This window comes from Pinus tabuliformis, chromosome 5_2, assembly GCF_031772625.1.
Source record: "Pinus tabuliformis cultivar Carrire ecotype Pingquan chromosome 5_2, CPIR1, whole genome shotgun sequence".
Lineage (NCBI taxonomy): Eukaryota > Viridiplantae > Streptophyta > Pinopsida > Pinales > Pinaceae > Pinus > Pinus tabuliformis.
The window spans coordinates 760,202,967-760,222,499 of record NC_142306.1 but is presented as its reverse complement, the minus strand read 5'-3'; positions in this window follow the sequence as shown (position 1 = coordinate 760,222,499).

Below are 19,533 nucleotides of genomic sequence, written 5' to 3'. Positions count from 1 at the left end.
GTCATATAATCCCTTAAGTCCGAAAAAGTATAAAATAATACGAAAGGGATGAATTTTCGATAGTTTTAACGAGCCGAACAAGACAAGTGCTCGATCATTTTGTGTAATGATCCCTCAGGTCCAAAAATATTAAAATCTAGAGGTGGGATAGCACTTTCAATCGTTTTAACGAGCTGGATAGGCCAATTGCTCGGCAATATTTTCATATTTTATGAGTCAGATGAAAAGAGCTTAAAGGAGACTCGTTTTTTGAGGAACGAGTGATATTTTTGGGTAGCAGCTGGTTCCAAGTAAGGATTGGAACTTTTCAATCATGGTAGTGCAAAGAAGATGGCTAACAGAATCAATCGTCGTAGTTGTTCCTCAAAAGGGGTAAACAATCAAATGGAGGCATATGATTGGCTAAAACATAGTGGAGGTGATGGTAAGAACACGACCAAGGCTTAGAAGCTAATGATAATGCATTCTCAATGGTTATTTACCGGAAGTGGGTTCATTTTTTAATGAGCTTAAACTTTGGTGGAACATATGCTCATTGCTAGGTTTAATTTTTAACGAGCTTGAAGTTTGCGTAAAACTGCTCATGATAATGGTCATTGATATTCAATTCACCGTTAACACTATGTTCTTTTGATGGTCGTACTACCTATTCAATTGCCTCATTAAACTGATTAGAAATGAGAATACATGCTCGAAAAATGAGTTAAAACACTAATACCCTACTCGAATTATTTGAAAAGTAATTTAAAAGTAGTTGTTACCCCTCATTTTACCATTTCATTTGAATTTGGGATTGTTGGAGCTCTGAAGGTGTTTTCCCCCTTGATTTTTACCAGCTGATTCTAGAAGATTTTGTCGACAATTTTCAGCGCCATCTGGACCAGGTAGGATCTAAACCTGAGCTCTTCAATTGAATTCTGAGCATGTTTTACTGCTTTTTCAAGCCTCTAGGGTCTAAACAATTCATTTTACCCCCATCGCACCCAATATACATCGAAAGGTGCAATGCATACTGGGTTGGCCATTGGCTAGTTAGTATGCATCTCACCCAGTACATAGGTGGGGTGCGATGGGCAAAAGGAGGAAAACTTTTGCACTGATTTTGCATGGAAATTTTACCTTTTTTTTTTGCCAAATCAGGATCTAGATTCTTCTCTTGTTTGTTTTTCAGAGATTCATTGGATCAAAATGGTTGTTACATGGCGAGAACGCAAGCACGAAGAAGAGGACATGGTTGCCTTACATGATCCGGGTACGGTAACTGCATTATGGAACTGTTATTTGCTCAAGTTCTTCCACATATCTAGCATGAGGCAAAAAATCAACTTGTTGCAATATTTCCTTGATGCATTGGATCCTACCAACGAAGTGTTCCAAATCAGAGGCAAATCCATCCCCTTGACTATTGAGGACATTTACTTCTTGACCGGTTTATCGAGGCATGGTGCCCCTCTCTCACTATCAGGTTCCACCCATGGGGGCGAATCCATGAGGAATTATATTCGTCGATACTGTAGAGAAGGATCTCAGCCAAGCAGGGGCGACAAGATCAATATCCGAGATGTCACCGACCGGTCCTTGAGGACTATTTTATTCACCTTTGCTAGATTTCATGGTTGCGACAGTGGAATCCCATCATAATCTACGAGCTCGTAGGCTCCTTTTGCTAATACACGCTTAACAATATAGGGGCCCATACACAAAGACTGGAACTTACCTGCTCCCAATTTATCGGATCCCTGGTCATAAAGTAAGACCAGGTCACCTTCTGAGAAGACACGGGATATGACATTCTTGTCAAACTACGCCTTGACTCATTTCTTATGTGCTTCGTTAGCCAAGGCGGAATCACGATGGGTTTCATCTAGTTGGATTAATTCCAAGAAACGAGCCTCCTCTTTTGAAGTTCCGAGGAGAAGGTCGACTGCGAGCTTGAGGGACGAGATTTCGCACTAAACTAGCAAGATCACTTCCAGGCCATACACCAGCTGAAAGGGTGTAAACCCGGTCACATTTCTCACCGATGTCTGGTATGCCCACAAGGCTGAGTACAAGATTAGGTGCCAATTCCATTTATTGACTCCAATCATCCTTTGTAGCATGCATTTCAGGACTTTGTTGATTGCTTCAACTTGCCCATTAGCTTGTGGATAATATGGAGTAGAGTTGTTGTGAGATAGTCCTAATTTGGCAGCCAACTCAACCATCATGTGATTGCGGAAATGCGATCCATGATCTGTGACTATAGCTTGTGGAACACCAAATCTGGAGATTACATGATTGAAAAAGAAAAGAGCAACCATTTCGCCACTGTTGTTTAATGTAGGCATCGCCTCGGCCCATTTCGTAAAATAGTCAACTACGACTATGATATACCCATGCCCCCCGGCCGAAGTGGGGGTACATGTCATGAAATCTATGCCCCATTTGGCGAATGGCCCAATAGCATCTACTGGTTGCAAAGGTGCGGGTGGTATTCTGGTTTTGCGGTCGAAGATTTGACAAGCATGGTAACTTCTAATAGCGGTTATGCAATCCTTGAACATTGTTGGCCAGAAGTATCCTGCTCGTAAAATATTTTGTGCTGTTGCATAACTAGATTGATGCCCCCCACATGCGCTTGAATGACAATCATTCAGGACTTTTTCGGCCTCCTCATGGGTGAGGCACCTTCGCAGAACTGTATTGATACCACGATGGTAAAGTGTATCATCGATGATCATGTAGTCTTTTGCTTAGTATCGAGTACATCGTTGTTCTGAGCAAGAGGTATTAGAACTATATGTTTGGGTCTGGAGATAGATGATTATATCTCCATACCACAGATTTCTTGAAGATATTAGAAACAAAGATTCATCCACGATTGTTGCTTTTGATGTTGAATCGTTGGATGACGATGGGAAGTCACATAGTAACTCTACAAAAACTAGGGCTTTCTTTGATTTGGATTTTACGAATTCCGGATCAAACTCTTGCAAAATTGCTATCCATTTTGAATATTTTCCCCCAAGCAATTGTCTCGACAAGATGTAAGTCATGGGGTTGCAATCTGACAAAATGGTAGTTTTTCAGAAGAGGACATAGTGTCTAAATCTCTGTACTGCTTGAGCAGCTGCGAGAGCCAGCTTTTCAACATAGGAGTACTTGCCTTCTGTATCATTTAAGTTTTGACTTAAATAATAGACAGGATTTTTGATTCCATTGTCTTCTTGAACTAAAACCATTGCAATGGTCATATTTGCTATAGCCAGATATAGGTTATAGTCTTTTTTATAATTAGGGGCATACATTAATGATGTTTTTATTAGGGATTCCTTTAGAGCATCAAAGGAAGCTTACGCAACCTGAGCCTAGTTGAAGGGTACTTCTTTTTTCAACAGATGTGTATAACATTTAGCAAGTTCGATGTAATTTGGAATGAACCTCCTTAGAAAGTTTGCTTTCCCTTGGAGTTTCTGAATCTGAAGCAAATTTGAAGGTGGAGGCAAATCAATGATTGCCTGAACCTTACACGGGTTGAGACGAATCCCATCCTTTGAGACTATAAAGCCATGTAAACGACTAGAATCGACACAAAACACACATTTGTGTGGATTGAGTCGTATCTTGTTGTGTCAGAAACGTAGAAATATTGCTCTCAAATGCTGCAGATGATCAGTCTGCTTTCGCGAATGAGCCAGAAGATCGTCGAGGTATGGTTGAATGATGTTATTGATGTCATGGAAGGCATAATTCATTGCCCTCTGAAAGGTTTCCCCTGCGTTCTTTAAACCAAAAGGTAGCTTACGATACACAAATGTGCCCCACAGACAAATAAATACAGTCTTTGACTGGTCCCGTGGGTGGATATTTATTTGATTATACCTGAAAAATCCATCCATAAACGAAAAGATTTCGCATATGGCGCATTCATCAATTATCTGGTCGATAAAGGGTGTAGGGTAGTTGTCCTTTGGACAAGATTGATTTACATCCCTATAATCAATGCACACTCTAATCGTTCCTTGCTTTTTCATCACAAGAACAATGTTCGATACCCAATCGATTAGAGGAACCAGGTAAATGAAACCAACATGGAGAAGTTTTTCAACTTCTGCCTTGATGGCAACGGCTTTCTTCGGGTGCACCTGCCGAAGCCATTGTCGTACTGGTTTGACATCTGGATACATCTTAATTTCGTGTTCAACTATGCTTGAGTCAATGCCTGGAATTTCTTCATATGACCATGCAAAGACATCTCTGAATTCATGACAGAGAGCATGATATACTTCCAGTTCTGAAGACGAACAATATTTTCTGACATGAATATTCTCTACAACATCTGGTTTGGTCGAGATATTTATGGTGATAGTTTCTTCAATATTGGACAGGTTTCGCTCGGAATCCACCATATTTATAGTATTTGATAGGAAATCAAAAACTGAAGGATGATTAAGGTCACTGGAACAATCTTTTTTGTAATCTGGAAGATGGGAACGATGGTGGTAATCTTCCCATGGTGCCCCCTCTATCATCATTGACTGAACAATTCCTTCGTCTGTAGAATGTACATGCGACCAAGGATCTGAAGAGGTACCATATTCCTTAGACCTATCTATCCAAATGCTCGATGAGCATTGCTTTGGCTTTGCTTCGCATGCCGAAAGCATTGATTGCTACAATATTTCTATTGGGCTTGGAGGCAATACCTAGTGATGATCCATGCTAACATCGTGTTCGGAAATATTCTGAATAGAAGATACCATATTGCAAGTTCCCACCGTGGCCATTTCTGCCAGATTGTTTAGAGGTGGTAGGGAAAAAGTACCCATCAATGTAGGGTCTTTTAGTAGGCCTACTCCGATATTTTGAAGCAAATGAGAGCTTTCGTGGATCATCGGAATGCTTAACGTAACTTATGAATTGTTGGGGAGGAATGTTTCCTGGTCGACAATTGTAATTCCTCCTTGGAAAGGAAATGCAATATTTCTGAAGTATGTCGACACAACAACAGCCATAGCATAAATCCAGGGCCTTCCCACTAGGATGTTGTAATCGAGGTTTCCATCGATAACTTCAACATCAATTTCTACTGTTTTTCCCCCCAGTTCGACTTGCAAGTTACTTAAAATCCCGTATGGGGTGTATGTTCATCCATCAAATGCTTTTAACGTTGTTGAAGATCGCGACAAGGGTGGTGAGCCTAAAGTTTTCCAGCAACTCATTGACATAATAGATGTAGATGCCCCCTCATCAATAATTTTTCGATGCACAGTTTTGTTGAGGTCTTTCACTTGAATGAGGAAAGCGAGCTGAGTTGGTAACTGAGGGTCATATCCTTTATGATTAAAGGCCACAAGATTGGAATCCGTTGGGTCAATCCCACCTATTGCTGATAATAGAGCCTGCTTCTGGGAGGGGCAATTTTACGGCACCTCAAGTGTCGACATAGTGGATGGCGATTGGGCCAGGTCCTCTAATATATTATAATTTTGTGTTGCTCTATCATGAGGATTAAATGTCAATTTGTGTACTACTCCCTTTGGTGGCTTTATCGTTAGCTTAGGAATGATGGGTGGCACAACTTCAGTCGAAGTTGTTGTCAAACTACTAGGTTGATCAAGTAGCCTTGTTGTTCGATAGCTGCACGGATTCCCGTAATATTTATTCTTTGTCGATATCAAAACATCATTTTGCTATTTTTAAATGGAAAACATAAGCACATGGGATGGGGAAGCATTGTCACTAGCAACCAGATTGGTTCCTGGGTTTGGAAACGGATTAGTCAATATCGCTGAGGTTTTTGAATTCTTAAAGAACTTCTTAAGCTCAGCTTTATGTGGACAATCTTTCGTCCAATGATCCTCATCGCATATAAAGCATGGATGACTGGGTTTCCTTTCTCTATAAGGGTTTGCAGAAGATTTTTCAGGAGACGACTCATCCTGCTTCTTCTTTTTCCCTTTCTTTTTCTTCTTGCCTCTTGGTTGCTTCGGTTCTTTGCCTTTTTTGGTTGACACGGCATTAACCTATGAGGTGAAAAGTTCCTCATTTTCATTTTGAATGGAAACCGTACGAGCTTTCTTTGATGTAGCCTTTACGGTTTTCGTGCTAGTCGTACCTATCATGCCATCACCGGCATGAGAGTCTTTGTTTGATTTAGGAGGAGGATGAATGAAAAACTCCAGTCTAGGAGCATCAGGGATTTTGTCATAGAGCATTCCAGACTGAGTATAGATCAAGTCTAGATATTGCGCATGAGCAATGACTTTCTCTTTAGTGATTACCTCTCCCTTTGCCACATCTTCTGTAATAGAAGGTAGCAATGACTTAATAAACCATTCAGCTAGCAGCTGATCAGGAACATATGTTTTTACCATTCTACGACGACATCGCCACTCATGAATATGATTAGATATGTGAGTGGTTGTCGTCTACTTGAAATTGGTAAGAAGCTCCATTCCTGTTTCGTACCTAATTGGTAACTGAAAATGGGTTAAAAAGGTGGTGGAAAGGGCGCTGAAGTTATTGAATGAAGCTCTAGGCAATTCGATGTACCACTTTGCTGCCGGACCAATTAACATTCTCTGAAAGAGGCAAAGCCTAATCGAATCATAATTGAGAGTGTTGGACAAACACCACAGATGAAAGGTCATCACAGGATTCGACAGATCTTCACCCAGATTTCCATTGAATTTAGGAATATCTGACAGAAGTTTATGAGAAATCGCCGACCACCAAGGGGCATAAGCAATTGGATCGTTTGTTAGTCGATTTAGATCTGGTAACTCTAAAGTCATCATGAAGGGCAACTGTTGATTCAGGTTCGGTGAAGCATACCCAGGATAAGAAGGGATCGCCTGAGCAGTGCGTCTTTGCATACCAGTATAATGTATTTGATGCTGGTAACTTTGGTAAGGCTGATGGGCATAACCATTATGATATGATTGATGTTAACCTTTATGAATATACGGCTGCCCATTACCCGCAAAGCTTTGTTGCTCAGGTCCTCAGTAAGCTTGTTGGAATTGTGGTTGTTGATATTGTACCAGCCATGGTTGTGAAGCCATTTGCTGTTGTCCAATACTGGTTGTTTGACCAAGATGAGGAGTAATAGTACCCGCTTGAGCCTGGGTCACTCCAGTTAAGGACCCACTAATCGGTGATTGTGGTTGTGTCATGGAGACAAGAGGCTTTTGTATTACGACCTGAGAAACTTGAGGTTGGCATACAACAGGAAACTCTTGTACTTGCGACACCGTCACAATCGCCAATGTAGTGGGGATATTCGACACAAGTAGAATTGCATTGAGTATACAACTCTTGGTTGCTGAGGCAGTATTGGCACCCAACCACTGGATGTAATTCCAGCATGACCCAATGATGTTGTGAACTCTCATATGGTTTTTCCCTCGGAAGGAACAATGAAAGGGCATACTGCCCCCCATACAGGGGCAATCCAGTGCTCAAAGGAAAGATTGTCCTTTGGGGACCGAACTGCCCAAATTGATACTGTTGAGAAGGATCAATTTGCTGAGACCCAACATAAAAGATTCTAGATATTATTCTGGACGAACAAACGGGAACAGACCATACTGTTGAAACAGTCCCTGGACGGACTCCATCTAGCGGTTGAGAGCTAGTTGGGACAGATGGTACACTAGCGAACATTGTTGGAGTAGCAATAGGAGGTTTTGCTGCTGCTACATCAGATGACACAATCCTGGATGTCGATGGTTGTTCAGACATATCGAGTCTATCCAAAAGATTTCCTAGTGATTCTACAAGAACTTGCGATGAAGGGAGACTAACTTTTGATGAAGAAGGATATAGGGTGATCCCAGCTCCAAAATGCGATGGAGTACTCGATGGAAGATCATCCACAATCTCTTCTATAGAAATCAATCCGGGTTGATAGGTAGACCGTCAGGTCAATAAAATATTTCTGGTGCTGAAGAAGGTATAGACTCTGCAGCGACAGATGTTGGAGGGATAACACCTTCTGAATCAGTTGTAGATGGAGTCAGTTCAGGGATATAAGTGTTTACCATTACACTAGGATCAATTCTAATGTCATCTTATGACTGCAGAAATTCTTCTGTAGAGGCAGGGATACCAGAAGTGGTTGGAGTAACTGGAGTCCTTGAGGATGTTGGAACACAAGTTCCAAGCAAACCAGGGGACTTTGATCCAATTAAACAAGTTTGCTTGGTCCGAAATAGTTTCGTTTCCGGAGTCAAAGACAGTTGACTCATTAGTCTTTGCGAAAAACAGGGTTTTGATTGACTTTGTTCCACGATTGCGCATTACTTGATCAACTCAAAATAAAGGGGAAAATGTTATTCCGAATTAAATGAATTTTAGACGCATTGACACAACTTGCTTTTTCAATTTTTAAGAGTCGAGAAAATGCTAAAGATGACTCTAGTCGCCTTCGATTTTTAATGACCCTGAAGTGACAAGTGCTCAGATGGAACTTTTACTTTAAGGAGTCTGAAAAGGAACGAAAGAGACCACTCTGGAAATCTAGACAGAGGGATTACCAAACCAATCGCAAAAATGCAGAATAATTTTTATGGTACGACAATCAATCTTCCCGAATGCTGTGTTCAGTGCATTGCGATTGATAGGGCAGCAGACACGGCTTCCTAAGGATAAAGGATATAGCCTATTGTGGTCTCCCAATATATACTCGACGGTACGTGGGAGCACAAGTTCGTACTGGCACTTGTCCTCTCAAAGAGGAGGAATCACCCAACCTACGATGAAAGCAATAGTTACCAGGTTTTACGACACCAGAATACGTATCTAGCCTAGGCTTCTAAATGTTGTGCGTTAGGTTCCAAAGCGTTTTTATGTTCATTGAATTTATTTTATAGTTGATCTTTCTTAAGAAGTTTGCCTTTAAGATTCACCACGTGATGTAGATATACAATTCCTAAAAATGCAATCCAATTCGATAAACAGTCGTTTACTCTTCGTTTTGCTAGGAAAGAGAAGCAAGATTATTTCAACATAGAGCAGAGAGCACACACTAGATGCACTGTCCTAAATCAAAATCAACAAGCAGTCTAAATGCAAATGCACATGCATTTATTTTTTTTCCGCTTTCTTAATGTGTGAATGACAAAAAGAATGCTAAGTACAAATCTGAATTATCTTTTCTTCTAAAGCGACAGTACTAACAATTTTCTCTTCAAAATACGAAAGGAAGAAAAAGGCGCCACTTTCAACTTCAATTTGAAAACTGCTTTCGACGCTTGAAATACTATCAATTCAAATCAAATACAAGAGTAACAATGTAATCGACCATCAAATAGAGTAGGATTCTTTTATTTGACTGAAAATGACACTTGCGACACTTCCAAACCAAAAGACGACAGTTCTATTAAGCTACTTCTTTGTAAATGAGAACTATAGATGGCGAAAAATACATAAAAGCATTCACAATTCTTTGTACAATGGAGGCTGAAGAATGCAAAGGAAGGGAGTTTCAACAGTGGTATACTAATCCTAAATAAAGTTGAAGAGAGCGAAGAAAAACCAAAATCTGGAGGCAGAAACAATCTTATTTGATCATCGCACCTGTAACATAGGGAAACAGGGATGCATTTCACCTACTGCACATGGGAGGTGCGATGCATCCAGATTGCCTAAAGGAGACAGTGTGATGGTCCAGGGACGAGACTTTAACTTGGTTTTTGGTCACATTTTGCAGCTTAGTTCAGGGATTTAGGCTGAGCTAATGATAGTCATTAAATAAAAAGCATAGGGGCTGATCTAATGAGGTTACTTGAGCCACCACCAGGGCAATTAGGATGTTTTCAAATCAATTGTTCAGTTTATAAACAAAACCCGGAGATGGACTAAAGCAGCATTGATCTACTTTGCAGTTGCATGGCAAAAGCAGTTCGAAGGCTAACTGGCTTGGCTTCAGGCTCCGTCTGTAGTTTATAAAGCAAACAAAAATAAACAAGAAAACAAGCTATTCGATCCCTAGCGGAGTTGCCATTTTGTTATTGATAAATCTATTGTCCTGTTGTGGCCACCAACAACCCCCCTCCTTATTTAGTATTAGCAATAACACTAGATAAGTGGGGACCCTTAGTAAAAAATTCAAAAAATTCAATTAAAGCTCATGTATTTTACTCCTTAAGAAAACATCGCATCGCGCAAAGAATGATAGGACATTTCTTTATGAGTAAAAATGATAAACTGCGAAAGTGCGACGCGAATTCCATCGCATCACATACATTCAAAAACGCTCACATTGGAAAACCTTAAAAAATCACCGATATCCGATATGCGATATCGCATATCGCATATCGCAATGTCGCATGAAAAACACATAACCATTTAATGATTGTAATGATCTGTGATCTTGCGATAGTGCGATACTGCGATCCGCGATCTTGTGATAGCGCGATTGAGCAACCCTGCGATAAAACATCTTAATGAAATATGCGGTAATGCGATAATGCGATATGTGATGCTGCGATGTGAATCGTAGAAACATTCCATCGCAGATTTTCCTCGGCTCAACATTCAAGAAAAGCTTTCCATAAACCAAGAACTGGATACGCACTTTAATGATAATTAATGAATGATACGCCAGTTGTTAATGAAAGACGGTTTTGTGTTTTTTGAAGAGTCAGTTCATGTCAGGTGGCATGTTTTTGTACATCCGTAGAGCTTAAAGCTTTCTTGTTGATTGTTATTATCATTACTCTCTCCTCATGTGTGAACTGCAGGAACGAAAAACAGAAACAACACAAAGCAATGTGTAGGAAGCCATGAAGGAAAAGGGTAAAGCTGCAATGCTCAGAGATAGAGAAAAGATGCCACCATAAATGGATACCGCATGCAACAGAGCCACGGATTCACAGAACACTGCTGAGCTACCCGTTACAGATCTTTCATTCACAGCCATGGTTGAATGAGTAGTTGAACAATGCTGATATCAACAGGTGATTTAACGCACAAGGTCAGAAGCTCACGAAAGCAGTATATTTACAAATTTTGAATCTTATACCCGGTGAAGGAAAAGGCACTAAAGGCGAAAAACGCATCAGAGAGGCCCGGATCAAAGAACGGAGGAAGTTTCCGATGCGCGATTAGTGCCGCGCTAATCGCGCATCACTGAGAAAATTGCTCAAAAATAAAAACCTCTAACTGCTCAGTCACTTGTAAGCCCGGAAAACGCAAGAAAGCAATGGTAAAGAACAAACTGGAAACATAAAGCTGAAAGAAGAGGCAGAAGCAATTCGAGGATTAACCAAGTGGAACTTGGATTATTACTGGGCATAGACAGTAAATCCACATAGCCAGAGGATGACTCTCGAGTATATCATCGATTTTGCTGAAAAGATGGTGCCAGCTCTTACCATTTCTGTTTTCTTAGCTCAACCAAAAGTGGAAGATAGTCAGCCGACTCTACCCAGGAAAATATTGAATGCTCGCAACATTAAGGAGCAAATGCAGAAATAGTTAGATATTAGATTTAATTTTTAGAAATAGTTTTGCTTAGAAAAAGGGCGGTCATTTAAACCGTATCCTGAATCTGTGTAATTAAGTTATTTAGTTAGTAGTATTTAAACCCTTCTCATGCATTTAGAGAAGGGTCCAGAAATTTATCAAAAACTTGTCCTTAGAACATGCACTTTTGCACCCTCAGAGGAGGTTTTGGTGAATGAATGGATCAAGATTTGTTGATGTTTGCATTTGATATCTGCTACTGACGTTGCACTTAGGTACTCTTAGTGGATGTTAGAGCAAGGAGAGATAAATCATTGTTGCTTGAAGCTTATGAGTAGGACTAGTCATAAATGGTACTTTTATCTCTTGACCATTTCTGCTTATATGTTAAAGTGATATACAGTTTTTAGTTGTTTATGTATTATTGCATGAATGCTTGAGTTATCATTTGGCACTTTTGTACAGTGATAGCTATTTATTTATGCCTAATGTATGAATATCTCATTATGCGATATGTTGTTCAAAACTGTTTCGTCTAACTTTTTATGTGAAGTGGTTCATTTTGATTGATTTCATTTCTTATAATCGCTGAATGATCTTTATTACCAGTTTTTATTTGAAATCTCTTTAGATCGCATAACAGAAGAATTACATCCCGGGTTAGTATAGATTTAGATGTGCTGTTTATTAGATTACAATAGCATAGAATTAGATTAAAGTTTGAATTAAAATATCTTAGATAGGAACTGTTAGATCAGCAACATCGAATTCTACACACACACACTCATAGATTGGGAAATTGGTCCCATTATCCCTAGTCGAACCCACTATACCAAACGGATAAGGAGCTTCCAACCAAGGTCCGGACCGGGCGGGTATCCCCCTTGTTGTCGACCCGATTTTCGGGGCTTCAACATATTTGGCGCTAAAAGGAGGGCCTGAACTATGAATGGCAAGTAAATCCAAATCTGAATATCATTCTGAGAGTAAATCGCCCTCATCATATCCCCCGACTTCTCCATTACATTTAAATCTAGAATCAGAAGTCGCTCGAGTATCAACCACTGCTACACACCCTGATATTTCAGAACAATCTACCGTAGAACTTCCTAAAGTCGAATCCCTGATTCACAAACTTCAACGATTTTCCATTTCTCCTTAGAGGTCTGATAAATCGCAAGGCAGCGTGACTTCGCAGTACAACCCTGCTCATCCCCTGACCAGGCTAAAGAGTGAAAAGTTTGGTGTTCAACCATCCGAATTACCTCTTCCCACCAGGAAAAGAGCAAGGAAATCACTGCAAGAGTCCGACAGTGAGACTCTTTCGTCAACATCGTCCATCTCAACTACTTCTCCCCGAAGTCAACCATCCACACCTCCACTCCAGATCATTGTCCATCCGTCCAATAGAACCCCCACAACCCCTCTTCAATCATCTACAATCGTAGTATCCTCATCCTCCCGGTTGCAGGGATCATCTTCTGCACTTTCCTCTGTTAGCAGTTCAACAATGGCCCAGTCTCCATGGAATAACCCTGGGGCAGTCTTAATGCCTGAACCCTTGAGTCAAATACCGGCCCAGCCTAAGAAATGGCTGCCTAAATTCAATCCCGAAGTAGGAATGCTAGCAGAAGAGCACATAAACAACTTCATGCTTTCCCTTAATCTCAATGTGGTTACTAATGAAGATGCTGTTGTTCGGCTTTTTCCTTATACACTGCAAGGAACAGCTGGGTCATGATACTTTTCATTACCCTTCGGATCCATCACAAGTTGGGAAATCTTCCAGGACCAATTCCTAACCAAGTTTGGTGATGACAGGTCTACGGCAATGTTAATCAATGACCTATCCAATCTTAAAGCCGAAACTAGAGAGCCTATCAAGAACTTCAATTTACGTTTCAACAAAATTTTCAACAAAATTCCCGCTGCTTCCCAGCCCAGCGAAGAAGTATGATGTGAATGGTATATTACCACTCTACCATCGAACATAGAAATCTTCGTGGACAGGGCCAATAAACCAACCTTAGCTGATAACATGAAATAAGCGATATCAATAGAGAAACGAATAATAGCCCTGGAAAAAAGATTCACGATAGAGGAACGTAAATCCAAAAAAGTCACCTTCAAGGATGACTCCAAGAAGAAACAAGAAAAAGATCCATTTGATTTGGAAGGATTGCAGAAAGTTCTAAAGACCATGTCTAATGAAATGGTCAACATAGAAAAGCAGGTAGTAGAAACTTCTTCAAAAAAGCCCTACAGATCTTTTAAAAGAGGTCCTTCAACGGATTCAAAGCCACCCAATGCCATTTCAAATGTTGAATCCGAGGAAGGAGAAGAGGAAATTGCCACTGAAGGGTAGACTGATGACGAAGAAGTTGTGGAATTACAAGGAATGTGGGATTTCATCATCCGACAAGAAGAAGATCAAGAAGTATTCCCAGTTAGCACACGAAGCAAAAATCAGCTTGATCCTCCCCAAACTATCCCTAAGCCGAAGAGCGCAAGCTCTTCAATAAAGGATAAAGTCGTGACAAAGAAAACGATATCTAAAGCAACTCAAACCAGCCCAGTCCAATCAGATGAAACGACTCCATCTAAAAAACTGATAGTGTCAGATGAAATGGAGTACAATATTATTGAGGACATGAAGAAGACTAGGGCTAACATCACCCTTTACGAACTGAGCAAGTTGAAACATCAACAGAAGATAATGATGAAAGAATTACATGCCTTTCCAGTTGCACCTTTTCCTGCCGCTGTACTTTCTCAATCTTACCATAACATGGGAAGACCTCCAACTAACACGATCAATAAGATTGATCCAAATGACATCACCCTAATTTGAGGAAGATCAAGATCTCACACTCCCCCGTTCCTCCTTACGTATGAAATCTTCAATAAAAATGTGCACAATTGTTTGGTAGATTCCGGTGCTTCATCAAATATTTTACCCAAATCTATATGTGCCAAGTTAAATGTTCAACCACAGAAATCCGCAGTCTGCATAGTTCAGCTAGATCGATCTCAAGTCGAAGTGATTGGCGAACTAAATCAAGTAACCATAAGGTTGTCATCCAACCCAAAGGTATGCAAGTTTATAGACATTCTAGTTGCCGATATCCCAGAATTCTATGGCTTAATTCTTAGTAGGGATTGGTCAGAGAAACTCCATGGATACTTCGCAACCGACTGGTCGCACATGTGGCTGCCCTACAACGGTAAACCGAATCAAATAAAAGTTGAACGAGAGCTACACCAGAAGTACATAGTAACGGAGTTAGAGGGAGAAAATGAACCAGTAGCGTACAACAGCATTATTGGCAATTACTCGATAGATTCTTTCCTCGGAAATTTCAATGCTCATGCATCACCCTATTTAGAACACTCTGTTTTGTCCCAAGTCGAAATTTTTTCTTGAACTGATAGTTCAAAATGTATCAATTTTTTAGATAAACCTGTAAATAAATCTTTGTTTTGGAAATTATTTTTTGATGGTTCTAGATCTAACGAAGGAGCAGGAGCAGGATGCGTTCTGATTAGTCCAGAAGGAGATAAAATCATGCTCACATGCAGACTCGAATTCGATTGCACAAACAATACAACAAAATACGAGGCTTTGGTTCAAGGCCTGTACAAAGCAATCGGGTTAGACGTCAAGTATCTTCAAGTTTTTGGAGACTCTGAGATTGTGGTTAAACAGGTACGTAACACTATACATTGCTTATCAGGTCATTTAAAACATTATCAATCCTTAGTACAAGATCTGACTGAGCATTTCATAGCGTTTAATATTTCTTCAATCCCCAGGCTCCAAAACGCAAGTGCAGACCTTTTGGCTAACGTAGCTTCTAAGCTTATTCCGTCTGAAGATTTTAGTCCAGATAGATTCTCAATAGAATTAATCTTTAGACCGTCCATTCCTGACAACATCACAAATTGGAGAGTATTCAATGACGATCCTGATATCGTAAATTTCCTCACGTCTGAAGGATCCTACTCCAATCAAATAATTGACGAAGACCAGCATGATCGACAATTGCAACAAAATAGCACTAATAATGCTATACCTAAGTCGGTGGTCAAGTTAGAAGACTTGTACGATTTGAAAGATCGGTTTAAAAGGTCTACCAATTCAAAACTCCAAAGTTCAACCTTGAACTACGAATTAGTAAACCTAGGGACCGATGCTAAACCACAAAACATTAATCTAGGCCTCGCCTAGCCCTGAAGAGAAACTAGCGTATATTCGTCTTTTGAGACAATATAAAAATGTTTTTGCTTGGAATTATGATGAGCTGAAAACATACGACACTTCCATCATCCAGCATACTATTCCCATGATCGATAATGAAAAACCTGTCCAACAAAAGCTGAGAAAGATCCACCCCAATTTAGAAAATCAGATAAAAACTGAGCTCAATAAGTTATTGAAAGCCAGAATAATCTTTCCCGTCAGACATTCCAAATGGGTCTCCAATATGGTACCTGTTAGAAAGAAAAACGAGATATAGGATTTGCATTGACTTTCGGAACCTTAACAAAGCCTGTCAAAAAGATAATTTTCCTCTACCACCTATGGAACAGATACTGCAGGCAGTGGCGGGCTCAGAATTAATGTCTTTCTTGGATGGATTTTCAGGATACAATCAAGTGTTGGTACATCCTGATGATCAATTGAAAACCACATTCAGAACTAAATGGGGCACATACGCATATCGAAAGATGCCATTTGGTTTGATTAATGTTGGTGCCACATTTCAGAGAGCCATGGACATCGCATTCAAAGGTTTAGTCAATAAATCTGTAGTAATTTATTTGGATGATATAACAGTGTACTCGAAGAAGCGAAACGACCATCTCAAAGACCTGAAACAAATCTTTCAACGGTGTTTAAGGTATGGAATTTCACTTAACCCAAAGAAATCTTTTTTCGCGCTAAGTGAAGGGAAACTTCTAGGATTCATAGTGTCAAAATCCGGTATTCACATTGATCCCGACAGAATCAAAGAAATTTCTGAAATATCCCTACCTCATAACAAAAAAGCCATGCAATCTTTCCTTGGTCAGATCAATTTTGTAAAGAGATTCGTTCCAGATTTTTCACGAATCGTGTCTCCTTTGCAAACCATGATTAAAAAGAATTCAAATTTTAAATGGGGTCAAGATGAACATGAAGCATTCAACCTGATCAAACAAGCTATTATTAATGCTCCATCTTTAGCAACTCCGAATTTTTCAGAGCCTTTTATTTTATACACATTTGCCTCAGATAAGTCATATGCTGCGATTCTAACTCAAGCAAATCAAGAAAAAGCGGAAGCTCCAATTGCGTTTTTTAGCTCAAATTTACAGGGTGCTGAACTAAATTATTCAGACGTGGAGAAACAGGCTTATGCTGTTTTCAAAGCGGTCAAATACTTCAGACCTTTCTTACTTAAAACCCATACTAAGATCATAGTACCGTTTCCAGCGGTAAGGAATCTTCTAGTACAGAAGGATGTGGGTGAGAAAAGGGCCAATTGGGTTACTGCCTTACAGGAATATGATATTGAGATCAAACCAGCAAACATTGTAAGAGGTCAAGGCTTCTGCAAAATGCTGGCCGGAGCATCGCAAATTTCTGAAATTCCATCTGAAGAGGTACAAATGTGTGAGGTAAGCCTAAACGATGCAGAATCATTATATGCTGATATCATTTATTATCTTAAGAATGGGTATGCTCCTTCACACCTTGATCATACTAAGAAAAGAGCTCTAAGGTTGAAAGCTAAGCAATATCAGCTCATAAATGATATTCTTTTTAGGAAAAATTATGATTCTGTTCTTCTTAGGTGTCTTGAGAAAGCTGAAGCTGAAAAAGTTTTGCAGGAACTCCACGATGGGCCGGCAGGTAGACACTATGCTGGAGATGCTACTGCACATAAAATCTTACGCGCAGGATATTACTGGCCCACGCTGTTTAAAGACTCACACAGTTACGTGAGAAGATGTCAAGTCTGCCAAACTACTGCTGGAAGACAAAAGAAGTCGTCCCTGCCACTACAGCCGGTAAACATCGAGCAACCTTTCAGTCAGTGGGGCTTGGACATAATAGGTGAGATCGTTCCTCACTCTTCTAAGCAGCATAGATACATCCTCATAGCAACAGATTATTTTACTAAGTGGGTAGAAGCAGTTCCGCTCAAGACGGCTAATTCTGAAAATATCATTGAGTTCATAGATCAATTTATAATCACCAGGTTTGGATTGCCATCCGCTTTAATGTTTGATAATGCATCATACTTTTCTGGAAATGCAATGACTGAATTTGCACTTAAAAGAGGATTCAAACTTAAATATTCAGCCAATTACTACCCACAAGGTAATGGGTTAGCTGAGTCAACAAATAAAAACCTAATCAGGATTATTAAAAGAACAATTGATCCAAAATCATAAGAATTGGCACAAGGCTTTGATATATGCTTTATGGGCAGATCAGATAACACAAAAAGCTTCTATCAGCACTTCTCCCTTTAATTTAGTTTATGGGAAAGAAGTGGTTCTTCCGACTCACTTAGCAATTCCCTCTTTGTCTTTAGTACAATACATTGATGAAGTACCCACTTCCTCCTTACAACTAAGACAAATGGAAATAATTAAATTAGAAGAACAACGAGAACAAGCTAGGAAAACGCATGCTCATCATCAAGCACTAGTAAAATCCTCTTTTGATTCAAACATAATGACCAGAAAATTTTTTCAGATGGGAGATTTAGTTTTAAAGTGGGACAAGGCTCATGAAGAAAAGGGCAAACATACAAAATTTCAAAGGATGTGGCTTGGTCCTTTTCAGATTGTAGAAGTCGTAGGTCCATCAACGTTTGTGTTACAGGATTTAGCAGGTAAGAGGGATCCTTTGCCTGTTAATGGACAAATTCTCAAGAAATATTTTCCATAGAAGATTATTCTTCTATTTTTGTAGAATAGTTGTTTTTCTTTTTCATAATAAAACCAGTTGTGAGTGGTTACATTAGGCATTTACGAAAAAGACACCAATTCTCTTTCAGATTTTGAACTTTTCGCTTGTATAAATAGCAAATCTTTTGGAAAACTGATCTTTATTATTGACAGATACAGTTAAAAACTTTAGCTTAGATATGATACTAGTTTCAACTTCAAAAATTTGATGAAAGCAACCTTTAGTGAAGAAATTGTTTTATCTCAGTACAATGAAAGGTATCAATAACAAAATAAAGATTCTCTGTAGAACAGTTGTTTCCAAAAAACTCTATTATTGTCGTCCAGAGCTATCTTAAGGAAACAATGACTTCCTCCCTGCTAAGGAAATCGCAACTTTCAGAGGAATAACCCAAGGATACACTTTATCTTGAAATAGAGGTCTCATCACGAGCCGGCTTATCATTATCACAGATATTATAACTTGCTGACTTTTCCAATACTGTACACCACAACAGGGCAATGACTCAAGATTGTTGCAATCAAAAGACAAGGGGTCTCATCACGAGCCAGCTTGTTCAACAAAGTTATAAATCAAGTGAATGACTGTGTCATAATTTGGCTACCAAACCAAGACATTGTTCTTTAAGAATAAAAAAAAAATCAAAGCAATAAGTGTGGATATGGATTTTTCTTTGAAAGTTGTAGGCCACCTTAAGTAGGATACAGGATCATTGCTGGGTAACAGGTAACCCTGTCGAGGCTATAAACGCTTGCTAGCAGCAGAGGCTCTACCTACGAAAAATGAGCATATTTAAAACTGGTTTACAGAGGAGACTTTGTTTTATCTTTACAAGACCAAGTAATGGCTGATGTAAATACAAGGACTAGCCTGAGGAAGCAAATAGTCAAAGTAGAAAATGGTTGAAACAAAATATCATTGACAGTTTAGAGCGTAATGTACTCTATCTTTCCATAACAAAGTTTAATTTTCTGAAAAATTTTCTGTTTTGGAAGTTTGAAAAAATTCAATAGAAAAGCAGAGATAACTGGTTCTTCCAAGTGAATCGCCAATTGTTGTGGCCACCAACAACCCCCCTCCTTATTTAGTATTAGCAATAACACTAGATAAGTGGG